General features: G+C 37.7%; 1 protein-coding gene and 1 non-coding gene across 2 annotated transcripts in view; both read left to right on the forward strand.

Annotated features, from left to right (window-relative positions):
• Nucleotides 1-3,931: 3,931 nt before the first annotated feature.
• Nucleotides 3,932-4,072, forward strand: LOC122737865. The gene has a single exon (XR_006354615.1). It is a non-coding gene; the product is annotated as a U4 spliceosomal RNA (small nuclear RNA).
• A 9,250-nt stretch (nucleotides 4,073-13,322) lies between these two features.
• Nucleotides 13,323-24,633, forward strand: part of FKTN (fukutin) — a 75,999-nt gene continuing 64,688 nt past the window's right edge. Inside the window, exon 1 of the mRNA XM_043976294.1 lies at nucleotides 13,323-13,435. The gene's annotated coding sequence lies outside the window, so the exon portion shown is untranslated. The remainder of the gene's footprint in view (nucleotides 13,436-24,633) is intronic.

Raw genomic sequence — 24,633 nt, forward strand, 5'->3', positions numbered from 1 at the left:
TCATCAGTGAAAGATTAAATTACATTTATGTATGTATATATATATATGTATGTGTATGTATATGTGTATATGTATATATACATATATTTATATTAAAATTCTTTGCAAATCAGTTATCAGTATACATTATCTCATGGGATATTGGCCAAATTATATCTTTTCTCTAGTCAGTTTGTATAAAATTAAGGCAGTTATTACTGGGAAGAATTGTCATCTACTTAACTCCCCTCACTTTATAAATAGAACACACAGTCTCAGAGGAATCAAGGGACTTAGCCAAGCTCCCACTGGTAGTGAATGGCAGGACCTATCTACATATGTGAGTCCATTGAAAACAAATTTGGCATTCTTTTCATTGTACCAAACTGTACTAAGTGATTTCTAAGATCCCTTCCATCTCTAAATCTAGTTGTCTGCTATTATCTAAAATACTCATTTAATCAAAACACTTAATTTCTCAAACATTGTTTTATTGTACTGCATAATAAAGTTTACAATTATATTTTCAGATATAATACTCAGCATATATATAAAACTTTAATGTATATTTAAAAATATACTTATTATTTTATCACTTGAATACATTTGGTAAAATGTTCTATATCAATTCTAACATTTGATCCTGGTTTTGGTATAATACCTTAGTTCTATGACAAACATTGCTTATTAATATTATAAATTATTAATAATAGTAATGTGTGCAGAACAAAGTGAAAAAAAATGACCGACTGAATCGTAGCCATAATTTGGGTCTTTCTTCCTACAATTTGTTTATGCAGTGTGGAAAGAATACCAGACTTGGGGTTCATGGCACCTGTGTTTGAATCCTGACACTGCCATGCAGTACCAACGCCTATTCAACACCGGGTAATGGGAACATATTGAATGTAATGTCAGAACAATTTGGGTTCGAGTCAAGGCTATGTCTGTACAAGGAAATGTTAATATTTTATATTAGCATTAGTTATCTAACTTTTCTGAAGATGATAGACTACTTAAAAGCAGACTTTGAAAGCAGATTCTGTCTTGATATTATTTTCCAAGGTGATAGAAAAATGGAAAACAAATTATAGGTGTAGTTGAAACACAAGAAAGGTCTTAAAATTTTTTGAACATTTATTTCATTTTGATTTTGTGCCTCTGCCTTTGGAAATCACTTATTACCTAAATCAAGACTTTTTCTATAACTATAAATATCATCTATATCAATAGTTAATCACAGAGTTAGATGGACTTCAGCAACCATCTAATCTAACTCATACTTGAAAACAATTACTTTTACAACACACTGGACAAGGGGACATTGAGCCCTTGTGTGAAGACATATGAGAGAGAATTCAGTACCTCTTAAAACAGCTCATTCTACTTTTTGGATAGCTCTAGTTTTCCCTGACAGTGATCTTAAATTCAACTCATCGCTTCTAATTCTGCTCTTTGGGAACAAGTAGAAGAAATCTAATTCCTCTTCCAAAGTGACAACACTTCATACTTAAATACAGGTATTATGTCGTCCCTAAGTCTACTCTAAGCTAAACACTCATTTCCTTCAGTCTTCATGACAAGAGTTCAAAGCCCTTCACCATCCTGATTCTCTTCCTGTTGACACTTAAGGTTTTCATTGTCTTAAAATGTTAACCTAAACTTGTTACTCTAGGAGTGACTGATGGGAGGAGACAGGATTATGTGGTAGAGCTATTCCTGAAAGCCATACCTGTTAAAGCAGCCCAATATTGCGTTAGCTTTTTTGGCTCCTATAACATAGCTTACTCATTAATCTTTCAGTTTCCCAAAACCCTCAGGCCTTTTTCAGATAAATGTATCACCATGCTTCCTCCACCTTGTACTTCGTAGTTTATATTTTTAACACAAGTGTAAAATTTTACATTCATCCATATTACATTTAATCTTACTTGATTTGGCCTAATATTCTAGCATGTCAAAGTCTTTCTGGCTGCTGCTATCTAGTATGTTAACTCTTTCACAGCTTGCTCATCTTCAGATTTAATAAGCATAGCATCTATACCTTTAACATTCTTATCAGTTACTCTATAAACAACAAAGCACAGATTCCTGGGTGCCTTAATCTGAATAATATCATGAGTAAATGGCTTACTGCTCTTCTACACTGCACTAGTGTACTTACTGTTGTATTGTACAACTGGAATAGGACTTTTATTGCCCACATTCAAGGTCTGTCACTAGTTTCTACCAGAGATTTTCTGAGCTGGGGTCATAGTTAGACAACAGTTCTCCTTCAGCTGATCTTGGCCAGGAAATATACAGAATATAAACCTTTTGAGACTCCAAACCATTGAAAACTCATATTGATTCCTCTGAGCCTTTTTTTTTTTTTTAAATCTCAAAATCTCCAACATGTTTAGTATTATGAGATTAAAACAGGCTGTGGGGATCCCTGAACTTGGCAGGGTATGGTTCTAGAATCTGATTCCTGCCAAAGGCAACATTTTCTTTTTTTAAAAAACATTCAATTTTATTTTCTCTGAATTCTTTTGATCTGTTCTCTCATCCTCCATTGAGAAAGCATACATATATACACATACATACAAATACATTACAAATGGGGCAGCTAGGTGGCGCAGTGGATAAAGCACGGACCTTGGATTCAGGAGTACCTGAGTTCAAATCCAACCTCAGACACTTGACACTAGCTGTGTGACCCTGGGCAAGTCACTTAACCCTCATTGCTCCGCAAAAAAAAAAAAAAAAAGGAAACAAATACATTACAAATAAGTATTGTCAAGCAAAACCCCCCACATTAATCATGTTTGCATATTACATATGTATATGTATGCACATACATATTTGCATACACGTGTGTGTATGCATACCTCAACTGACACTTGTTGAGTCCATTATTTCTCTGTTTGAAGGTAGATAGTATGTTTCATTATGAATCTTCTGAAGTTGTGATTGATCATTGTGTTGATCAGAATCCCTAAGTCTTTTAAAATTGTACAGTATTGTTTTCCTGATTCTGCTCACTTCACTTTGTATCAGTTCATATAAATCTTTTTTTTCCTGAAGCCTTCTCCTCCATTGTTTCTTACAGCATAATAGTATTCCATCACATTCATATTTCATAAGTTGCTCAGCCATTCCCCAGTTGATGGGCAACCTCTCACTTTCTTGGCCACCATGAAAAGAGTTGCTATAAATATTTTTGTACATATGAGTCCTTTTCCTTTTCCTTTGATCTCTTTAGGGTGTAAGGGGCTAAAATTCTAGCTATGATATCTAAAATCTACTAAAATCTAATAAGTGGTCACCTTAAATTAGAAGCTTTAGCATGAGTTTAGACTTTTAAGTATTTATTAAAATATATTGGGGGTTAGTAAAGAGAAACACATGGATAAAAAATTAGATCTGCCTGCTCTCTCCCTAATCTCCTTCCCCTGCTCCCAAGCCAAAGTCTCCAACCCAAAAGAGACCCCTCTTTAGGGGCTTTTTCCCGAAGCCTCCTGTGAAACTGGAAACAGGGCCATCCACACACACACACAGCTCCAAGCTAATTGGCTGGTAACACCGATTGACACAACTAACAGGCATTTCCATAAATGTAAGTTCTGGACGTGGGACAACTTCCAGATGCCAAAGTCACATGGTTTCTTTATCACATGCTTTCTCCTTATGGCAGAGCTTCCCTGCAGTATCTCTCCAGCAGGGGGTGTCATTCCAATTCTCACAAGGGTATGGACCTTTTAGTGTTATCTCTGGGTCAAAGGCCATGAATAGTTTACTGGGTTTTTGGATAATTCCAAATTGCTTTCCAGAAGATCTGAACCAATTCACAATTTCACCAACATTACCTATTTTCCCACAGCCCTTTTACGTAGCATTTGTCATGTTCCTTTTTTTGTCAACTTTGCTAATTAGATGGGTGTGAAGTCATACCTCAGAATTGTAATTTGCAAGCTTTGCATAGTGGCAGTATCATAGCCAATGAGGTTTGTCCGAGGTGTGATTATTGCTAACAGAATCGTAATTTGCAAAGTTCTAATTCAAAAAGTTGTAATTTGCATTTTTCTGTGATTTAGAGCATTCTTTCATATGACTATTGATTGCTTAGATTTCTTCCTTTGAAAACTTCCTATTCGTGTCCATTGACCATTTTTCAATTGGGAAATGGCCCTTAGAAATTTATGTATGCTTCCTATGTATCTTAAATGAGACTTTATTAGAGAATTTTTCTGCAAAGATTTTTTTCCTCTAATTTCCCAATTCTCTTCCCATTTTAGCTGCATTGATTTTATTTATATAGCCAAGAGTCCTAAGGTAGTTTGCTTCAAAGTTTCTCCCTTTGTCAGAATAGCTCCTGTTAGGGAAGCCATATATAGATAAACATTTGTCCCACAACACCAAAGTAACTTAACTTTTTGTTTCCTAGTTGGGGATGTTTGCATACAAGGAGAAATGGTCAGTGACTACTATTATAGTGTTTATGTTTTTCCTCTCTCAGAAGTAAAAAGGCTAAATAAAAAACTCTAATGGCTTGTTGAGGTTTATAATCCTCCAAGTACACAGCCAGAGTAGGTAGCATTTTCTTTAACACCCTGGGCACAAGTCTTTCATTTCTTACAGACATCTGTTGCCATTTTGGGCCATTGAAATGGGCTTTTTTTACTAGCTCATGACTCTTTTCTTGACACAAATATCTTATCATTTAAAATTTCATGTGTAGCACCAACTATTTCCTGATACCATATATGGAATAAATTATGGGTCAATATAGTACTCTACTACAGAATTCTGCTATTGTCTCAACAGTAGCGTGCTCTCCAAGGAATAAAGTTCAAGTTGCTGAGCTGCGTTTCACTTCATAGTTTGTACTGCTTTTCATGGCCATACATTATAAGATTTGTTTCCATCTCAAGTTATCCAAGTACAAATAAGTTAAAGTTGATTGGTTTAATACAATAAAGTTCACACACTGGTTCACACTTTGGCAGAAATTCCAGATTCACCTGACCATATCCCAGCTTTGGGTATTACAGATAACCTTTATCCATTCTAGATACTTCACCATTGCTTTGGACAGCTCAGATTCTGAGGCAGCTAAATGGCACAGTAGAAAGCGTACTAGGCTTAGGAGTCAGGAAAACCTGATTTCAAATACTGCATCAAAACACTTTCTAGCTGTGTGAACCATAGCATGTCACGTACTCAATTTCCTCATCTGTAAAACAGGGATAACAATACCTACCTCATAGGGATGTTTTGAGGATTAAATATCCCAACAGATATAAAACATTTTGCAAATCTTAAAGCCTTTTTATAAATGCTAGCTATTATTGAAGACCTGCATTTTCCAAAGTCAGTAGTATATACTGAAATCATAGCTTGCTGGTGTTCCTACCAATCTCTGATAGGCAACATCTAACATGATGCTTATCAAAATATTATCTAAGTGGAATGTTCTGTATCCATACTTGAAAACTTCATACACACCTTTGAATCTTTTAGTGACAGTCCACTTGAAAGCTAGTAGCCCTAGTTTGTCTGTGGGTAATGAGTCTCATTATCAGTGAATCCTGTGTGTAAGACACTGTCAGTTGTAAGGGGGGGAAATGAAATATCTCCTGCTTTCAAGATGTTTATGTTCTAGGGTGGGTGGTGGGAATAAAACATGGTGAAAGTTGATGTTTACATAGTGGTCACATCCATTATCTCACTGGGGTCTCACAACCCCATAAAATAGGTGCTACGACCATTATACCCAAGTATCAAAACCAGTATCTGAAAGCTGATCTTCCTGACTCTAGCTCTGTAGCAGGCGATGGAAAATCAATTTTGAACAACAATTCTCCAGTTTCACTGGAACATAGGTGAAGGGAAGTGATGTGAAAATAAAGCAAGAAAGGTAGTTTTTAAGCCAGACTGTGGAGTGCATTACTAGCTAAGGCTAAGGAATCCATATTTTATCTTAGAGACTTGAGTAGTCACTGAAGGCTCTTGAAATTACAGTCAGATCTGTGCCTTAGGAAGATTCTTTTGGCAAATGGTTGGAGAAGGGAGAAACTAGAAGATAATTAGGAAGCTAGTATACTAATGCAGAACAGAAGGGATGAGTACCTGAATTGATGTGGATGACTGAATAGAAAGAAGGGAGGTCTGTGATGTTAAATTTGAGATGCCAATAAATTATCAGAGTGGAGGTATGCAGTGGGCAAGTGGCAACGCAAGACAGTTCTGGCTGGATGTATAAATTTGAGGGATATCTATGTAGAGATAGTAATTGAACCTATCTTTGGGAGAGAAGTATAGAAAGCACTTTGTATGTATTACTATATTTCATCCTTAACAATGAATTTGAGATAATCTAAGAAGCAATGGACTACTTAAATGAGCTGATGAAGAATGAAATAAGCAGAACCAAGAAAACATTATGCACTATGTAAATGGAAAGAACAACCACAACAAAAGAAAAAGAAAATCTTGTTTCATTATAATGACTGAGCCAAAGCCTTGGAGAAGAGATAAGCTAATTTATCACTCTTCCTCTCTTCTTACAGAGATAGGGGAATATGGGTGGCAAACATTATATATACTGTCTGACTACTGACATGTAATTAGTTTTGCTTTACATTTTATTCTCTATTCTCAAAAGTTAGTTATTGTTAGTATTAAAAGTTAGTATTGTTCACGGGGTGGGAGAGAATTTTTTAAAAAATTGAAGGTGAGGTTAAAAACAAGATATCAATGCAATCTATTTTAAAGTAAATTTCAACTTATTAAATTTGACCCATAGTTTCATATATTTAAGGCTGGAAGGGATCTTGGAGATCATATAATCTACCTACTCCTTTTGTAAATGAGGAAAGTGAAGTTAAGGAGATTAAGTGATTTACCTAAAATTATGCCTGTAGTAAGTGGCAGAGCTAGAGCTTGAATCCAGGTGCTTTGGGACCCAACTAAATGTTTTTTGGTTTTGTTGTTGTTGTTTTTTTTTTTTTTACTGTGCCACACTTTCTATAGTATCTCCGGATTTTTGTGGATAAGGATTTAGTTACCAAACTTGTTAGTTATCATTCCCCCAACTTCAAGTGACCTGCAAATATGGTGAGCATCTACATTTTCATGGTAGATCATAGTTGTTAAAGCTGTAGAGGTGAATGAGATCATCCAGGAAGACTGAGGATTAATGACAAAATCTTGAAGATTCTGTAATGGACTGGTGGTGGATACAAGGACCCCACAAAGGAAACTGAGAATGGATATTTAGAGAGATAAGAAGTAAACTAGAATATGGTGTCTCCAAAGTCAAGGATGACAAAGTATCAAATAAGCAGGCATGGTGAGTATCATAAAGTTGGATATTGGGAAGGAGAGAAAAGGTCATTGCATATAGCATTTAGAAGGACATTAGTGATTTTGTTGGCTGTGAGCCAAATTACTTATACTTTTGTTTTATTTTGCTTATAAACTGGACTTTTCAGTTGTTAAAGATGAACTTACTCCTTAATTTGTTTCCTATTTCTATTATTTGGGTATAGTTCCATGTAATGAATAGGGTGAAAAATCCCATTTGCTCAAATTTTGCTTTTAAATGGTAAATGAAAAATATTCTAACTACTTATTATAATAGTTAACATTTATACAAAGTATTCCAAAACTTAGTGCAATGTTAAGCTGTTAAAGCTTTAAAAAAATAAGCTTAAGACACCACCCTAATTAGCACTTTAAGGTTGCAAAGCACTTTATATGGCCCTCACAACCTTTTGAGGTAGGCACTATTATCCTTCTTTTACAGATGAGAAAACTGAAATTGAGAGTCCCAGAGTCCCACAGCTTGTAAGTGTCTGAGATAGGATTTGAACTCACTTCTTTCTGACTACCAATCCAAACACTATCCGCTCAGCCAGCTAGCAACCTCCATATGTACTCACTGCTTTAACTATTGTATTTTCAGCACATCATCTCATTTGTTGGGAATTCCCTTACAGAAAAAAGTGTTATCAAAAGAATACAATTTTCCTATTTATCTAACACTTTAAAAGCATTTTCACATACATTATTGTTAGGGAGAAGAACTGGCATTATCTTATTTTTAGATGAAGAATACAGAACCTATAAAGTTTGAGACTCAAGGTTAGACTACAAGTAATTGGTAAAACTGAGATGAGAATTTAGGTCTTCTGATTTCTAACCTAGATTCCAACATAATGCTGGCTCTTTAAAATAAACAACTTTAAGTTTAAACATACATTTTGTCTAGTGGTACAAAATTACCAAGGAATTTCACTTAACTTTAGAGAATCATCTCTGCAATCCTAAAAATTCTTTTCCCTACCCTCTGCTTCTATTCTTTGATTTAATTAATAGATATTTATTATTTGTTAAGTGCTATGAGGGGATTGAAAGATGAATAAAGCCTAGTTTCCACCCCACAAGGATATATATATATATATATATATATGATCTATAGGATAGATAATGTGAACAAATAACTACAAGGCAGCAACTTAGTTTCTATCTTTCCATGTCTGGGTTCCATTTTGATACAAAGTTAAGACAATTTTAAATTGGCAGTAATTCTTATATTTCCATTTTGGAGGCTTAGAATAGAACTGATGACTAGAAAAGAAAACTAATGGCTATAAAAGTTAGAAGAACTGAGGCTATTTTAGTGAGGCAGTTGGGGTTAAGTGTCTTGCCCAGGGTCACACAGCTAGTAAGTATTAAGTGTCTGAGGCTGGATTTGAACTCAGGTCCTCCTGACTCCAGGGTCAGTGCTCTATCCACTGCGCCACCTAGTTGCCCCCTAACTGAGGCTATTTTAACTTGGAAAAGAATGACAATTTACACAAAAGCACATCAAGTAACAATATTTTTCATTTTTATTTAAGGACAGACTTATAACAGGAAATTTTAGAAATAGCTTCCTATCAAAGAGTTCTAAAAGATAGACATTCACAGGAAGGGAATATGAAATATCCTCTTGAGACCCAAGAATAGGTTAGACAGTTTATGTTATATCCAACAATTATTTTTTTGTTGGTTTGTTTTTTGTTTTTGTTTTTTGTAGGGCAATGAGGGTTAAGTGACTTGCCCAGGGTCACACAGCTAGTAAGTGTCAAGTGTCTGAGGCCGGATTTGAACTCAGGTACTCCTGAATCCAGGGCCGGTGCTTTACCACTGTGCTATCTAGCTGCCCCAATATCCAACAATTATTTAGCATTTACACTGTGTCAAACATATGCTAGGTATTGTTAGGGATTAAAAAAAATAGCTTCAGTAAATATCTCCACATTTAGCACAGTGCTAGTTTTCTAAGATATTTAACATGATGGGAAGTATTTATTTGTATTTGTCAACTTGGAAACATTTAAGAAGTTGAAAACTTTCAGAATGTTTTTTATGGAATCTTAAATTTAAGCCTTAATCTTAAATAATATTTATAACTTCATAAGGTATTAGTTTGAAGGAAGTTTTAGAAAATATTGTATAATGTCCTGAAACACTGTTAACTTTGCTATGACTCTATGGCAAAGTCATAAACTCATGGTTAATTCTTTGTGCCTCAGTTTCTGGAATAAATTGTACTTGATACCAAAAATTTTCTGGACATGTGTTTTTTTCTAAGTAAATGTATTTTTTCCAGCAATATAGATAATATCTCTTCCACCTCTTCTTGTGCAATTTGTATGTTTCCCATAAATACTTCCTATAGCAGTGACCCAGCATGTTAGTGATACAAGATGTTCCAAAAGTGTTAGTGCAGTTTTAAGCACTTGAAATTGCACTAAGACTTGAGACACCATGTGTTTCTAATTCCTTTAGTATCTCAAGGGATCCTGGGCCATTGCCAGTCATCTTGACTTTTATCTTGCCGCTGGAATCTGATGACTGGAGGAGAGAGTGAGGCTGCCCACTTTCTGCAGCTTGGCCTATTTAAATCCAATTCATGCACAAGTTAAGATATTACCCTTGTGGTGTTATTGGTCTTCTTCAAGAATGTAAGACAAACAACAAGAAGTATCTCAAGGGCATCAGTCTGCCTCTGTTATACATCCATTCCACCAATGTACATCATGAAAAGATGCTGAAGAAACCTCAGATAAAGGCCTAAGGGGGCCTTAGTCACCACCACTGGAGCCAGAAAGCCCGAGACTTTAGATAAATGCCTAGTCTTACCATTACCAGGGGCTTCAGACACTATATTCAAAACCAAAAAGGACTAGGATCTCAGACACCAATCCTAACAATAAGCAAAGTCCATACTCTTTGTTTAGAATATCTAATGGACGTACCCCCGTCATCTTGGGATATAACTACTGAGCTGATACTGAACTGTGAGTTTAGTCCACCAATCCCTGCAGACCTGTATCTGAGACCTAAACTCCTTGCCACCACTACCCCCATTCCTCCTCTAACTCCCTGGTATTTAGAGTGGGAGGAACACATCCACACCACTCTCCACAATAACAGAACCCTGAAAACTAGCAAATTTGTTCCTCCTGCTCCCTGAATCCTAGTGATTCAGTGTTGCCACCCCTCATGGCTAAAACTCTTTCCCCATTAATTCTACTGGTAATCATCCCCATCGAGTTCAATTCTACCACTCCTTGGTCTCTACACTCCCCTTTCCCTCTTTGATTTAGCATTTTCCCCCCAATTACATGTAGAAACAATTTTTAACATTAGTTTTTAAAATGTTGAATTCCAAATTGTCTCCCTCCCCAGGCAAGGAATTCGATATCGGTTATACATGTGTAGTCATGCAAAACATTTTCATATTAGTCACGTTGCAAAAGAAAAAAAATAGACAAAAAACTCAAGAAAAATAAAGTTTAAAAAGTATGCTTCAATCTGTATTCAGACACCATCAGTTCTTTCTCTGGGATTGGATAACTTTTTTTTTTTAAATAACTTTTTTTTGGGGGGGGGCGGGGCAATGAGGGTTAAGTGACTTGCCCAGGGTCACACAGCTAGTAAGTGTCAAGTGTCTGAGGCCAGAATTGAACTCGGGTCCTCTTGAATCCAGGGCTAGTGCTTTATCCACTGCGCCATCTAGCTGCCTCGGATAACATTTTTCATCTTAAGTCCTTCAGAATTGTCTTGGATCATTGTATATTGCTGAGAATAGCTAAGTCATTCACAGCTGATCATCTTAGAATATTGTTGTTACTTTGTACACAGTACTTTTCACTTTGCATCAATGCATGTAAGTCTTTCCAGGTTTTTCTGAGAGCATCCTAACCATCATTTATAGTAGAATAGTATTCCATTTTAATCACATACCAGTTTGTTTAGCCATTCCCCAAATGATGGACATCCCCTCAATTTCCAATTCTTTGCCGTCAGAAAAGAGCTGCTATAAATATTTTTGTACATATGTGTGTGTGTGTGTGTCCTTTTCCTTTTTGTTTTTTTATCTCTTTTTGGATACAGACCTAGTAGTAGTATTTCTAGGTCAAAGGGTCTGCATGGTTTTATAGTCCTTTGCACCCCCCACCCCAACCCCTTCTACTGCACTTTCTGTTTTCCCTACTAAACTCATATATCTTCAAAAATGTCTTTATTACTACTGAGAATGCTACTATCTTAGCAGGTACCCAGATTCATAACCTTTGAATCATTGTTGATCAATTTCCTTCATCCACAGTATCTAATTAATTGTCAAGTCTTGTTGATTCTATTTTTACAACTTTTGCATCTTTCTGCTCCAGCAGATACCACCCTAGCTGGCCTTCAGCATCTCATTCCTGTACAATTATTAGAGCCTTCTAATTGTTTTTAATGTTTCTTGTCTTCCAATCCATCCTCTGTTCTGCTGTCAGTCATCTTCCTAAAACACAAGTCTCTCTCCTGCTCAAAAACCTAAAGTGGACCCCTGCACTTAGAGCAGAGGTGTCAAACATGTAAGTCACAGTAATGCTTAGTGCCCAGGATATAGATTAAAATGTACTTGAGAAATATTTAACAAAAATAAATAAAAATACAATAAAACTTAGATAATGCTAATGTGATTTTCCAAGACAACATGCACACTCAGGGATCTTTATATATAGTTTAGTAGCCCACATTTCTATATGAATTTGACACTACTTGCTACACAATAAATTACAAACTCCTCAGCCTGTCATTTAAGATCTTCCAATCCGATGGAATCAAGCCTCATAAAAATTTGTGTCCACATGTAAGGCACTATGCTAGGTGTGGGAGATAAAAAGACAAGGTGAAAAACAGTGCACCCTCTTCTTTTTGCAGATCAAGAATCTGAGACCTAGCTCTAAAGGTTAAGTAATTTGTCTACAGTCATCCAGCTAGTATGGGGTGTATGTATGGGTTATTCAAGGACTATCACCTCTAGTGTGAGGACTTTCTGAGCCCTTTTCTGAGCTGCTCATCCACCTTTGGCATCCACCTGGCATTCAACTCTTACTTGTGATTACAAGAAGCTGTAGCATGCACCGCAGCCACATCCTGATAAACTGTGTCGGCATATAGGCTAAACCAAATTGAGGGTAACTGAGAGGCCTCAAACATGTCAGTGAGTTAGGGAGGTGTCTACACTAAGCATGTGAAGATTTCCCCTGGAGAAACAGGTAAATGAAGGCAATTTGTTTCAACAACCATGAAGGTGGCTAAGTAGACACTGTGGAGTCATCCATTGCATCCCAGGCCATCACCAGTTATCCTGACTTTTATCTTTGACATTGGATTTTGACTCTGGTAGAGTGAGGCTGAGGACTTTGCAATCTTGCCTCACTTAAATCCAAATCATTCATGAGTCAAGATATCACTGTGATTTTACTGATTCTCTTCAAAAATGAAGGAGAAATGGGGGTAGCTAGGTGGCGCAGTGGATAAAGCACCAGCCCCGGATTCAGGAGGACCCGAGTTCAAATCCGGCCTCAGACACTTGACACACTTACTAGCTGTATGACCCTGGGCAAGTCACTTAACCCTCATTGCCCAGCTCCCCACCTCCAAAAGAAAATTCTTTCGAAAACACACGGGAGGTGTTCAGCGGACACTTGTGACCTCCTTGGGAAGCACCGCCGTGGTCTCTTCTCGGCCTCATCCACAGCCGTTCCGGGAAGCTCCGTCGTCCTGATGAGATCCGCCGCCGCTGTTATCCCTGTCCGGTCTGAGGTGGGCTCGGAGGAGATCTCAGAGGCCCGGTGGTTCTCGGTTTCGACCCGTCCGGAGCAAACACCCTCGTCCAACAGAGCGGACGACGGACTTGCTGGAGGGCAGGTCGAGGTGGCCCAGCCCCACTCTGCTTCGCCACAACCACATTTGGACAGCTCCCGAAGCCCGCCAAGATCTGGTTCGGGAGACAAGAGCGGGAGGGCGGGGCAGCCTCCTCGCCGTACGGCTGGCTGCAGCTCTTCCGAACGCCGGTGGCGTGTGCCGTAAAGCAAAACTGCCGCCCCGTTCGTGCTGCTGCTCCCTCCAGCGCGCTCCGCAGGTAAGCCGGAGGCTGGCCGGCGAGCCGCGGGGCCTTGTCTTCCCCGATACTCGTTTTTCTCTCGTCTGGTCCCCGTGGCTTCTGGCGCTTGTCTTCGAGGACTTCCAAGAGCGTGCTGGGAGGGATCTCCAGGGCCTGGTTCCCCTTACGCCCCCCTCCAACCCCCCATCCCCCTAGGGCAGGCACAGCTCCTGTGGCACTTCTCTGGCCTGTTGTCCCGCTGTCCTGATCCTCCGACCGTCTCTCAGCCCTGTCTCCTTGGGTCTGTGCCCCTCCCCCCGTTATCCCTCCCTTCCCCCCATCCCTATCGGCCCTTCCACTCCCTCCACCTCTCCTTTTTAATAACTCGCTTTTATCCCGCGCTTGGAGATCAACATTCATTACAGCCTCTCAGGGGCGGGGGCGGGGGGCGGTTATCTTCTATAGTTTACACCCGAGGAAACAGTACAGACGTTGGGTTTCTCCTTCATTTCCACCCCACCCCCCTCTTTAGTTTTGTTTTTCATTAAAAAAACAAATATATATATATATATATATATATATATATATATATTTTTTTTTTTTTAAATTGTCCGCCCAAGCTTTCTTCCGAGGTCTCTTCCATGTGCCCTGTGACCCTGGCCCGGACATGGAGGACAAGCTCAGGAAAATGCGCAAGCTGTAAAGATCCCTAGGATCATTTCAGGCACTAGACTGGCTGCTGGCCGAGGACAGACCGGGATGAGGAAAGGATGGGGAGGCGCCTCACCTCGTGACGAATGCCTTCACTGGGCAATGATAGGGAGGGAAAAAAATGAAATGGCCCTCCCTCCTGGGCTGTAGCAGAGTGGGAGCAAGGGGTGAAGACCCTGCCAGTTATACCTAACGTAAATGCTAAGTTTTCCGTTGTGTCAGATTCTTGTCCAGAAGCCGGTGAGTGGACATACTGCGGGAGGAACCGAGCCATGTCAGTAATTACATCCTTACCATAAAGGTTATGTGAGATCCTTAATGATCATAAGAATTTTTATTTTATCCTAAAGGCAAATCGGGAGGGGGTCTCGAAGTGTCAAGCAGAGTGATGATATGTGGCCAGCTCTAAGATTTAGCAATATCAGTTTTGCATCTCTTAGGCATTATTCATACCAAACCTTGGGACATAAGTGGATAATTAGGTTGCCTGATGTTAATGATTTAAAACCCATGGGAAGTCCTTAGTCTTGGAGTCCTGAAAGGGAGATAGGTTAAATGAACTAGGGCCTGTTTTTAGGAGAATCTTATGTAAAACATTATTATTATTTTATTATTTTTGGTGAGGCACTTGGGGTTAAGTGACTTGTCCAGGGTCACACAGCGAGTGTCAAGTGTCGGAGGTCGGATTTGAACTCAGGTCCTCCTGAATCCAGGGCCAGTGCTCTATCCACTGCGCCACCTAGCTGCCCCCCTGTGTAAAACATCAAAAAGGTGAATAATTTTTTGGACTTGATGAGCTGTTTATTTCTGTGTGGGCTTTTGTTTATAGACCTGAGTGACATCCCTGTGGGTGGGGGACTTAGAAAGCTGAAGTTGTATATTCTTTTTGGTTTTTTTGGGTGGGGGGGCAATGGGAGTTAAGTGACTTGCCCAGGACCACACAGCTAGTAAGTGTGTCGAGTGTCTGAGGCCATATTTGAACTCAGGTCCTCCTGAATCCAGGGCTGGTGCTTTATTCACTGTGACACTTAGCTGCCCCCTGAAGTTGCATTTTCTTGCTGAAGGTTTATTTATATATCTTTGTTGAGTGTTTATATTAGTAAAAATGTTTTTAAAATTATTTGCCTGGGGGCGGCTAGGTGGCGCAGTGAATAAAGCACCAGCCCTGGATTCAGGAGGACCTGAGTTCAAATCCAGCCTCAGACACATGACACTTACTAGCTGTGTGACCCTGGGCAAGTCACTTAACCCCCATTGCCCTGCCCCCCCCCCCCAAAAAAAATTATTTGCCTCATTGATTTAACTTTTCTAGATTATAGACTTGAAATTAGGACTATCATGCACCAGGCCTAAGAAGGCAGCTATATGAGGCTAATTAGAAGGCTGTTGCAATCAGCCAGGTGAGAAGTGAAGAAGTACTGAAGAAAGACGGTTGTGTAGAGAAGAGAACAGATGCAAAACAAATTAAGGAAGTAGAATGGACAACTGATGGCAAGTGATTGGGTTTGGTGGGATGAAGGATGATTTCAGAATGACTCATTGTGAACCCGGATGAATGGAAGAATTGTGGTACCTTTGACAAAAATAGGGAAGTTAACAGGAAAAGAAACATGGGCTGTCATTTGGAAATGATATTTTTGAGATACCTACAAAATGCTCAACACATGATTTGGAATTAAGAGACTATAATTGAGGAGCTAGATGAGGGGTTGGATGTTTACATTTGTGAGTCATCTTCATAGGCTTAAAAGTTGAATCCACAGCAATTGATTAAATTCGAGAGAGATATTTGAGAAGCAAAGAAGGTAGATGTCAAAACCCTGGGGTACACCTACACATAAGGGTCAGCACTTGGATGATGAACCTGCAAAGGAGACCAAGAAGGATTAGTCACAATTTTGGGTAGGAAAAAAACCTAAGATAGAGTATCCAGAAAGAGGTAGGTAGTGGTTAACAATGTCGGATACTGCAGAGGAGCCAAGAAGTATGAGATCTGAGAAAAAGCTGTCTGTGACAGAGTAGTTATAGCTCAGTAGAGACAAGCCAGAGAAATTCTACAAAGACCTTAAGTAGGATTCTCCAAACTAGAGGTTTTTTTTGGGGGGAGGAGGGTCGGGGCAATGAGGGTTAAGTGACTTGCCCAGGGTCACACAGCTAGTCAAGTGTCTGAAATCTGATTTGAACTCAGGTCCTCCTGAATCCAAGGCCAGTGCTTTATCCACTCTGCCACTTAGCTGCCCCCCAAACTTAATTTTAAATTTATACTTCAGTCATTGATAACTTCATTCCAAGGATGTATTTGGAGAGGTAGGCAAAAAATTGGTTCAGGTTTAAGAAATGAAAGATACTAAAAGCTTCATGCTTTCATAGCATGAATACTTTTTTTAACAATATAGTTAGAAGACAATCGATATTGTAAACACTGAAGAATAATATAAAATATGATATCTAATGTATTTTAACTCATAAATGACTGCTATCTGCTTCATAAATCAGGCTTTTAAAAACATTTAGATCATTGCCTTGTTAGAGCAAAGTTCTGAAACAATGTTGAAAGTGAGAGAACCATCGCTAATAATGGTAGCTCCAAGTTGACATAGTCAAACAAGTTATTAGTGCTGAAAAGTAGGAAATGGAAAAACAAAAGCTACATTGATACTGGTAATGAGACTGCCTATATTTTCCCCTACCAATTGTCTGTTATAAGCTTTTTAAAAGGGATGTTCACTTTCTTACACTAGTTATTATGGACACAAGTATGTTGACTTTTGGCGTGATATTCTATCTACTCTTCCATATAGAATCTGTTATGGAGCTTGGAAGAGGGGAAGATATTAATAAACTCTGTACCTGAACCTTTCCCATGAGAAAGTACAAATATCATTAAAGAAAATGATGATGGTATGAACAACTAAATGAAACCAAGAGAAAATCTGTGCAGGACAATCCAGTTTTGAAGGCTTTGATCTTGTTAAGAGAGCAATCTAATAGATACTATTAATACTATTCATGGTTTTTTTTCCCAATGAATAAAGGTAATGGAGCGGATATAAAGAATATAAAAAATAATACTGACTTTCTCATTGCAAATCTTTATCAGAATAACCTACATATGTATCAAGAATATCTGATAAAAATGATAAGGCAATAGGTACTTTTGCAAATGATTTTTGTTACAAACCTTTTTTTACACGCATAATTGAAGATAAGTGTCAAGAAAGCAAGATCTTGCTATGGTTTTTGCTGCTTTAAAAAAAAAAATGACCTGATAGAGGAAAACTCGGCCTTAAGGGCTCTCCTCCAACAAGAAATTTTCCATAGAAGATTTATTTGTACATTTTGAGCAGGAAGATCCTTTAGAAGGCAGCTAGTCCAAACTCTTCATTTTACAGTTGAAGAATTGAGACCCAAAGGGAGGTTAAGTGATTTGCCCAAGGTCATAGAGGCATAAGTAGCAGAGTCAAGACTGGAACTTAGATTTCTTACTTCAGATCCAGCATTCTTTCCATCCTACCATGTGGCCCAAGGGCTCCCTGTTAGAGTTGCATAATTGAAAAAACCAAGAGGAAGGCCACAGGCCTGTTGACAGATTAGTAGTGAAAGATTTACAAGAGAATGTGGGCAAGAGTTGCACAAAGAGCTGTGCATGATTTATAATTCGCACTGTTGGCAGTATTACCCATATCAATGAACTCATGGGTCCATTAAAGTATGAAATATACATTTAAATTACTTGGATATCTGTGCATCTAATAATTCATTAACCCGATCTAGCTCTGCTTTTCATCTTCCTCTCCTTCCATCTTTGTTCAGACATAGCAGCAAGTTTATGCAGTTGTTTGTCTCTACTCTCTTAACTCATGTGTAATGAAAAGAACATTGCATTTGGAGTCAGGAGACCTAGGTTCTAGTCTTCTCTAGGATGCTTACTACTTACTGAAAATTTCTGAACCACAGTTTCCTCATTGGATGGGAATGGTAATGCCTGTAGGGTGTTGTAAAGAAAATGCTTTGTAAGCAAGTACTCACTGTCTTTTGAACATGCTATACTCATCTCTGCCTTTGTGCCTTTTCTCTGGATCCCTCCAAGTTTGGCCCAGATCCTAACTATCCTTCAAAGCCTGACTTGAGCACACTAGAACTTGTTGAATTTCTCTCTGAGCTGCTTGAGCATTTCTAGTTTGTCACATAATTTAGCGCTCTGTTATTGTTTAAGCCATTGTTAATATTATCTTTCCAACTAGATGGTAAACTGCTTGAAGCCAGGGACCATGTTTTATACTGAGGCAGTTGTAGAATAGTAAAAATATTTGGAGTCAGTATACTTGGATTTCAGATTTGCTTCTTCTGACTAGTAAGCACCGTGACCTTTGGCAAGTAATAATAACATTTATATAGTTTGCAAAGCATTTTACAAATATTTTATCCTCACAACAACCGTGCTCTTATTATCTGTATTTTGTAGTTGAGAAAAAGAAGTCAAACAGAGGTTACACAGCTAGTGAGTATCTGAAGTAAAATTTGAAGAGAGGTCTTTCAGACTTTAGGTCCAGGAAAGTCATTTAAACTCTTGTGTCCCAGTGTAAGTAGGAGATAATACTAGAACGTATACTTCTCTAGATTGTTGAGAGGATCAAATGAACTAATATATTTAAAGTCCATAATAAACTCAAGTGTTAGAGTGAAAGTTGTGGTAATTAAGCTTACTGTAGGAATTTTCATTGGAAATTGACCAGACTTGTAGAATAGCTGTCCCATATTTTTATTTGTAATATAAGAAAAGCTATTTTTAGTCTTAAGAATTCAGAACACAAGTGATGAATTAATATTCATTCATTGCATGACAGTACTCCTTTCGGAGTAAATGGGATCATTTACTTGTTAATAAAGTCTTAGTTTTGATAGAACTTTAATAATAATAATAATAATAATAATAATAATAATAATAATAATAATGTATTTAGGGTTAACCTTGATAAGGAATCAAAACTTTTATCATCTAGGTTACAAGGCTCTCCTCTTCTCTTTTGAACTCTACCATTCTCATTATAAAACCAAGATAGTTTGGGTCTAAACCCATAGCTACCAAAGTTGGAGTCAGAATATTTTGGGTTCCAGTTTTGGCTTTGCTTCTTACAATATGATCTTGAAAAAGGTATTAACATCTTTGAGTTCTTACCTTCTTCATAATTATTGTCCTTTGAATAACATTCCTCATTATTATCCTTTGAAAAATAAAGATAATAGACTAACCTACCACATAGGATTGTTGAGAGAATCACTTAAAACTAATAATGAAGTTGGAAACTAGGAAAGGGAAAAAATAAAGCATCTTTTTAGTGTTGTACTTGCATTTTTACAAAAAGAGAGACAGTTGATAGTGACAGAGCAAAACAGGAAATCGAATGGCCATTACATTCTAGCTACTGTCCAATTCCTGTTATTGGGCAGGGTGGATTTGATTTAAATCAAATAGATTGAAATTATATTTGAATCACTAGACAGATGTTGATTAAATTGTTTCCTGTGCAAAATGGCAGATTTTCAGTTTCATTTTTTTATGAAGTTGACTTGCTAAGTGGCGAAGTAGATAGAGTACTAGGCTTGGAATTAGGAAAACTTGTTCCTGAATTCAAATCTGTCCTGAGACACTTAATATCTGTGTGACCCTGGGCAAGTCACTTAATACTGTTTTCCTTCCCCATCTATAAAATGAACTGGAAAATGAAATGACAAAAGTATCTTTTCTCAGAGAACCCCAAATGAGGTCACATAGACATGACTGAAATGACAGCAACAACAACTTAATTCCATGTCATGATTCATTCTTCCTCTTTTTAGATAGTTTTCAACATTTATTTTTATAAGATTTCTAGTTCCAGTTTTTTCTCCCTCCCTCCCCTATTCTACCTCTAACAATATTAAATAATAATATACAGTAACTTCTTGAAACAACAATTTAGAATTAACTGATAGGAAATACCATTGATCAAATCTTTCTGAAGAGATTAGACCACAGTTTGAAAATGGAAACTAGGCATATTTTTGATGCATGGTGAGACCTTGTATTCAGAACTTGGGTTTGCCTTTTAGCAAGCGTTTTCTTTCATATTTTTGAAAAATAAAAATCCTTGGGGTGCGTACTCAGGTTTGGCTTTTACTATAATTATAATCTTTGTCCAATTGTGCCCTATTTATAAAGTTTTTCTGGAAAGGTCCCGTGAATATGTAAATAACCATGTACAGTTGATGTCTTTAGCATCATTGGGGAATGAAATGCCACTTAAATGAGTTTTCTGGACATCTGAAGCCAACTCTTTTAAATGTCAAAGCTTTATTTTTATTTTAGCCAATTTGAAGTTTCTAAAGTATAGTATTCATTTTCTTACCTTCCTAAAGTCATTTTTTGACTTTTCTTTCTTGCCCCTATACCATGTCATTTGCCTGGTTGTATCAATTCTATTTATGTTGCATCTTTTAAATCTTTCTCCTCCTATTCCCTTCTAGTAATACAGCCAGAATTTGAGGCTTCGTTAACATATTCCTGGGTTATTGACAGTACTTTTCTAACTGATCTTCCAACCTCCAGTTTCTCTGCGTTTATCATGTGTAAAACCATTTTATATCTTCTCCTCTCCAAACAAATAAAATATAAATTTCATAGCCTGGCATTCGAGGCCTACTGAAATCTCAAATCATCTAATATGTTTAATCATATTTAACATTAATTCCTGATTTTTCTACAGTCCAAGCAAAGACCATTCATCCTTCCTCATTCTCATTTATACAATGTAATGTTTTCTTTCTCTTGTTCAAACTATAGTCCATGTCCAGAAAAGATTCTTTCTTCCCTTCCATCCCCCACTACTCTCTTATATATATTTTTTTTTCGGGGGGGGGGCTGGGCAATGAGGGTTAAGTGACTTGCCCAGGGTCACACAGGTAGTAAGTGTCAAGTGTCTGTGGTCATATTTGAACTCAGGACCTCCTGAATCCAGGGCCAGTGCTTTATCCACTGCACCACCTAGCTGTCCCCCATCCCTCACTACTCTCACAAATTTTTGAACTCTTCCTATTTTTGAGGCCTAATTCATGTTCCACCTCCATGAAGTCTTCTTTGATGTCTCTGTTAAATCAGTAATTTTTTTTTTTAAAGCACTATGTCAGGAACTATGCAAGGGTTCTGGAGATAGAAACCCCAACTGGAAGTTCTTTCTCCTTCCTTGATTATGGACTTCTGCTCTGCATTCAGTTTCTGACTATTAGAATTAGCTGTGTTCATGCTTTATCTCTCACCTCCTAGAGGGCAGAGAGGCAGTGTGATATAGTGGCAAGAACACTGGATTGGCAGTCACAAGACCCAGATTCTAGTTGTAGCTCTGCCATGAACTTCCTGATGATCTTGGGCAAGATACTTTACCTCTGTGCTTCTGTTAATGATCTATAAGCTTCCTTCCAAATCTGAAATTCTAAGATTTCTTTGTACTAGACTGTAAGCTCCAGGAGGGGAGAGGAGGAAAGAAATCTATTGTTATCTAAATTATCTAAACTCTGCATCTTCTGCACTTGGGACAGTTTTCTTGCATGTAGTAAATTTTCATTGAAGTGAATGACCATAGGGTCATATGGATAGTAGGTAGTTAATAAAAGTTTATTGCGGGGGCGGCTAGGTGGCGCAGTGGATAAAGCACTGGCCCTGGATTCGGGAGTTCCTGAGTTCAAATCCAGCCTCAGACACTTGACACTTACTGGCTGTGTGACCCTGGGCAAGTCACTTAACCCCCATTGCCCTGCAAAAAAAAAAAAAAAGTTTATTGCATTGAATTGAAGCAAAGTGTATAGAACATAATTTAATCTTTCTTGTTGACACTTCATTTTAGCCATCAATTCCTGTAGTTTTTATACTGATACTTAAGTACTTCAGTGTCATTGACATGAATATTTCTTCGAAAAGTACAGATCTCAGCCCACCCAAACTTCTCTCTAATCTTGTCTGTGTTTTACCATAAATTCCCTACAGCATATCTACTTAATGTGCTAGAGGCCTCTCCATCTTGTTAAATTTTATGAGCAATATTTTAAAACTTGAACTTCATTTACATGTTACATGACTTTTATTTTTATGTCAAATGACTAGATAACTTGCTTTTCTGATAATACATTTCCCATGATACCCCTTATACCATTTCTTCTCCCTTTTTTTTTTAGTGAGGCAATTGGGGTTAACTGACTTGCCCAGGGTCACACAGCTAGTAAATGTTAAGTGTCTGAGGTCAGACTTGAACTCAGGTACTCCTGACTCCAGGGCCAGTGCTCTATCCACTGCACCACCTAGCTACTCCCTTATACCATTTTTTAATGGCAGCTAGGTAGCCTAGTGGATAGAGCACTAGGCCTGGGGTCAGGAATACCTTTCAAGTATGGTCTTGTTAAGGGTTAAAATTCTAGCTAGTCTGTCTAAAATATCTAATGAGTGGTCGCCAATAAATTATAAGCTTCAGCAAGAGTTAGACTTTTAAGCATTTATTAAGGAGAATAAGAATTTGATAAAGAGAGAGAGAAAGGCCTAGATTCCTATCTATTAAAGGGAGAGCACATTTCTAGCTCCCTTCTCCGCCAGAGTCCAGAGGAAAAAGCCCCAGAGTCAGCGCCAGTCTCTTCCTTCCTCCTCCCACTAGTCCGCGTCACTTCCTCCCGCCAAAGAAAAGACTCCTGGTCTTGCCCTCAAAGACCTTTGCTTCATGGGTGAAACTCTTCTACAGTAAGTCTCCAGCAGGTGGCGTCATTCCAATCGTTACAGTCCCCTCTGTTGTTCCTCAAGAAACAAAATGTTTCCTTGACGGAACAGTAAAAACAATATAATAACTATTGCTAACTAATAATATGTGAACAACAATATAGAAAAGGAAGAGAGGAAAGTTTTGTCCAGAGGGGTGATTTTTTTTTGTCCTCATGAACCGACGCTTTGACATTAGTCTTGCAAAGGGAGGGCCTCTGCAGAAAATACATGTTACAGATGGTGTATATTATAACAGAAAGAGAAAAAAAAAACAACAAAAACAACAAATCAAAACTGTTCATTTAAAGTCTCTGAAAGTCTTTTCTCAGATGTCCTCTAGGTGTAGTCGTGGAATGGAAGTCTTTTCAGGGGTTGATGTGTGGATGCTGGTAATCAGCCAGGAAAATTTCCTACAAAATTGAGCTTAACACAACTTTAAAATAGCTTTGTCAATAATCAAATCAAACAATGAAAGTTCTCAAAAACATGTCTAAGGGAATTCAGAATCTTAGTTGTTACACATGAAACATATAATAAAACAAAAATTGAAACATTCTTTAAAATTATAATATTACTATAGTCCCCCCTTATGGAGGGTAATTGAGAAGACAATTGCTGCAATATTAATTAATAAAAATAATTTTTATCTTTGTTTTATCACTTTTTGCATCATCTGCCTAATTATCCTCATGCCATTATGAGAAATTCAAAAATCTAATATAATTGGTAACAGGTGTCAAGTCCAAATTCAACACTGTATTTATCATGACACCTGAGATAATTATGGGGGTTACCATAAAAGAACAGAGAAATGATGGGATATGAGCATTCCCACACTTGAGCAATATGTACTGCCCATACAGTATGCCAGGCTTAAAATAGATGGATGGAATATATGTCCATGCCACCGAACATATTGGAGGAAACTGAGTCAGACTTAATCAGATGCATGGGATTGAGATGTCCATGGCATCAGGCATATAGGAGGGAGCATAGAAGCCAGGTGTAGAAGTGAGATGGGTGGGATCAATACTTCCAGCCATCTATACAATATTGTGGGGAAAAATAAAATAAAATATTAAACCAAGAGAATCCAACCTCAACATTTGTCAAAAGCCGTTCCCTCGGCCATACCTTGACTTCATGCATGTCTCCCCTCATGTGACAGTTCAGTGTCTGCTCTTGCATGTATTCCTCTTGTGATTGGATGGCATCTTGGCCAACTGGCATCTGATAACTCAGAATAAAGGCAATTAATGTCTTAAATGATAAGTTCCCATAATCCAAGTCTCATATGGATTTAAAAATTGAGGATAATAAATGATTGCAAAAAATGTGAATACATCTTGACTCAGAACACAATATATAATTATGCAACAATTTCAAATAATACCCCTTTTTTTTACTTAGTATACAATTACTTTTGTGAAAAATCAGAACATATTTAAATACAAGTTAAAGCATAACACAATCTCAAAGACAACTTTTACAAATGTTCCTCTCTTTTTTTTTTTTTTTTGGAATATGCTTATCAAAAATAATACTTCTAGAATCAATTTACACTTGCCATGGCAAACAATTTGCCAGGGAAATGCTTTAAAGAATTTGATCAAATAATCAGTTGAGAAAAAATAGCAAAAACAAATAACTCAGAATATGGGAGCACAACACTCCTAGAATTAACATTGTATTATGAAATCAAAACCATGTTTCAAAATTAGATAGATGAATGAATAGAAGAAAATAC

This window comes from Dromiciops gliroides, chromosome 1 (assembly GCF_019393635.1).
Source record: "Dromiciops gliroides isolate mDroGli1 chromosome 1, mDroGli1.pri, whole genome shotgun sequence".
NCBI lineage: Eukaryota > Metazoa > Chordata > Mammalia > Microbiotheria > Microbiotheriidae > Dromiciops > Dromiciops gliroides.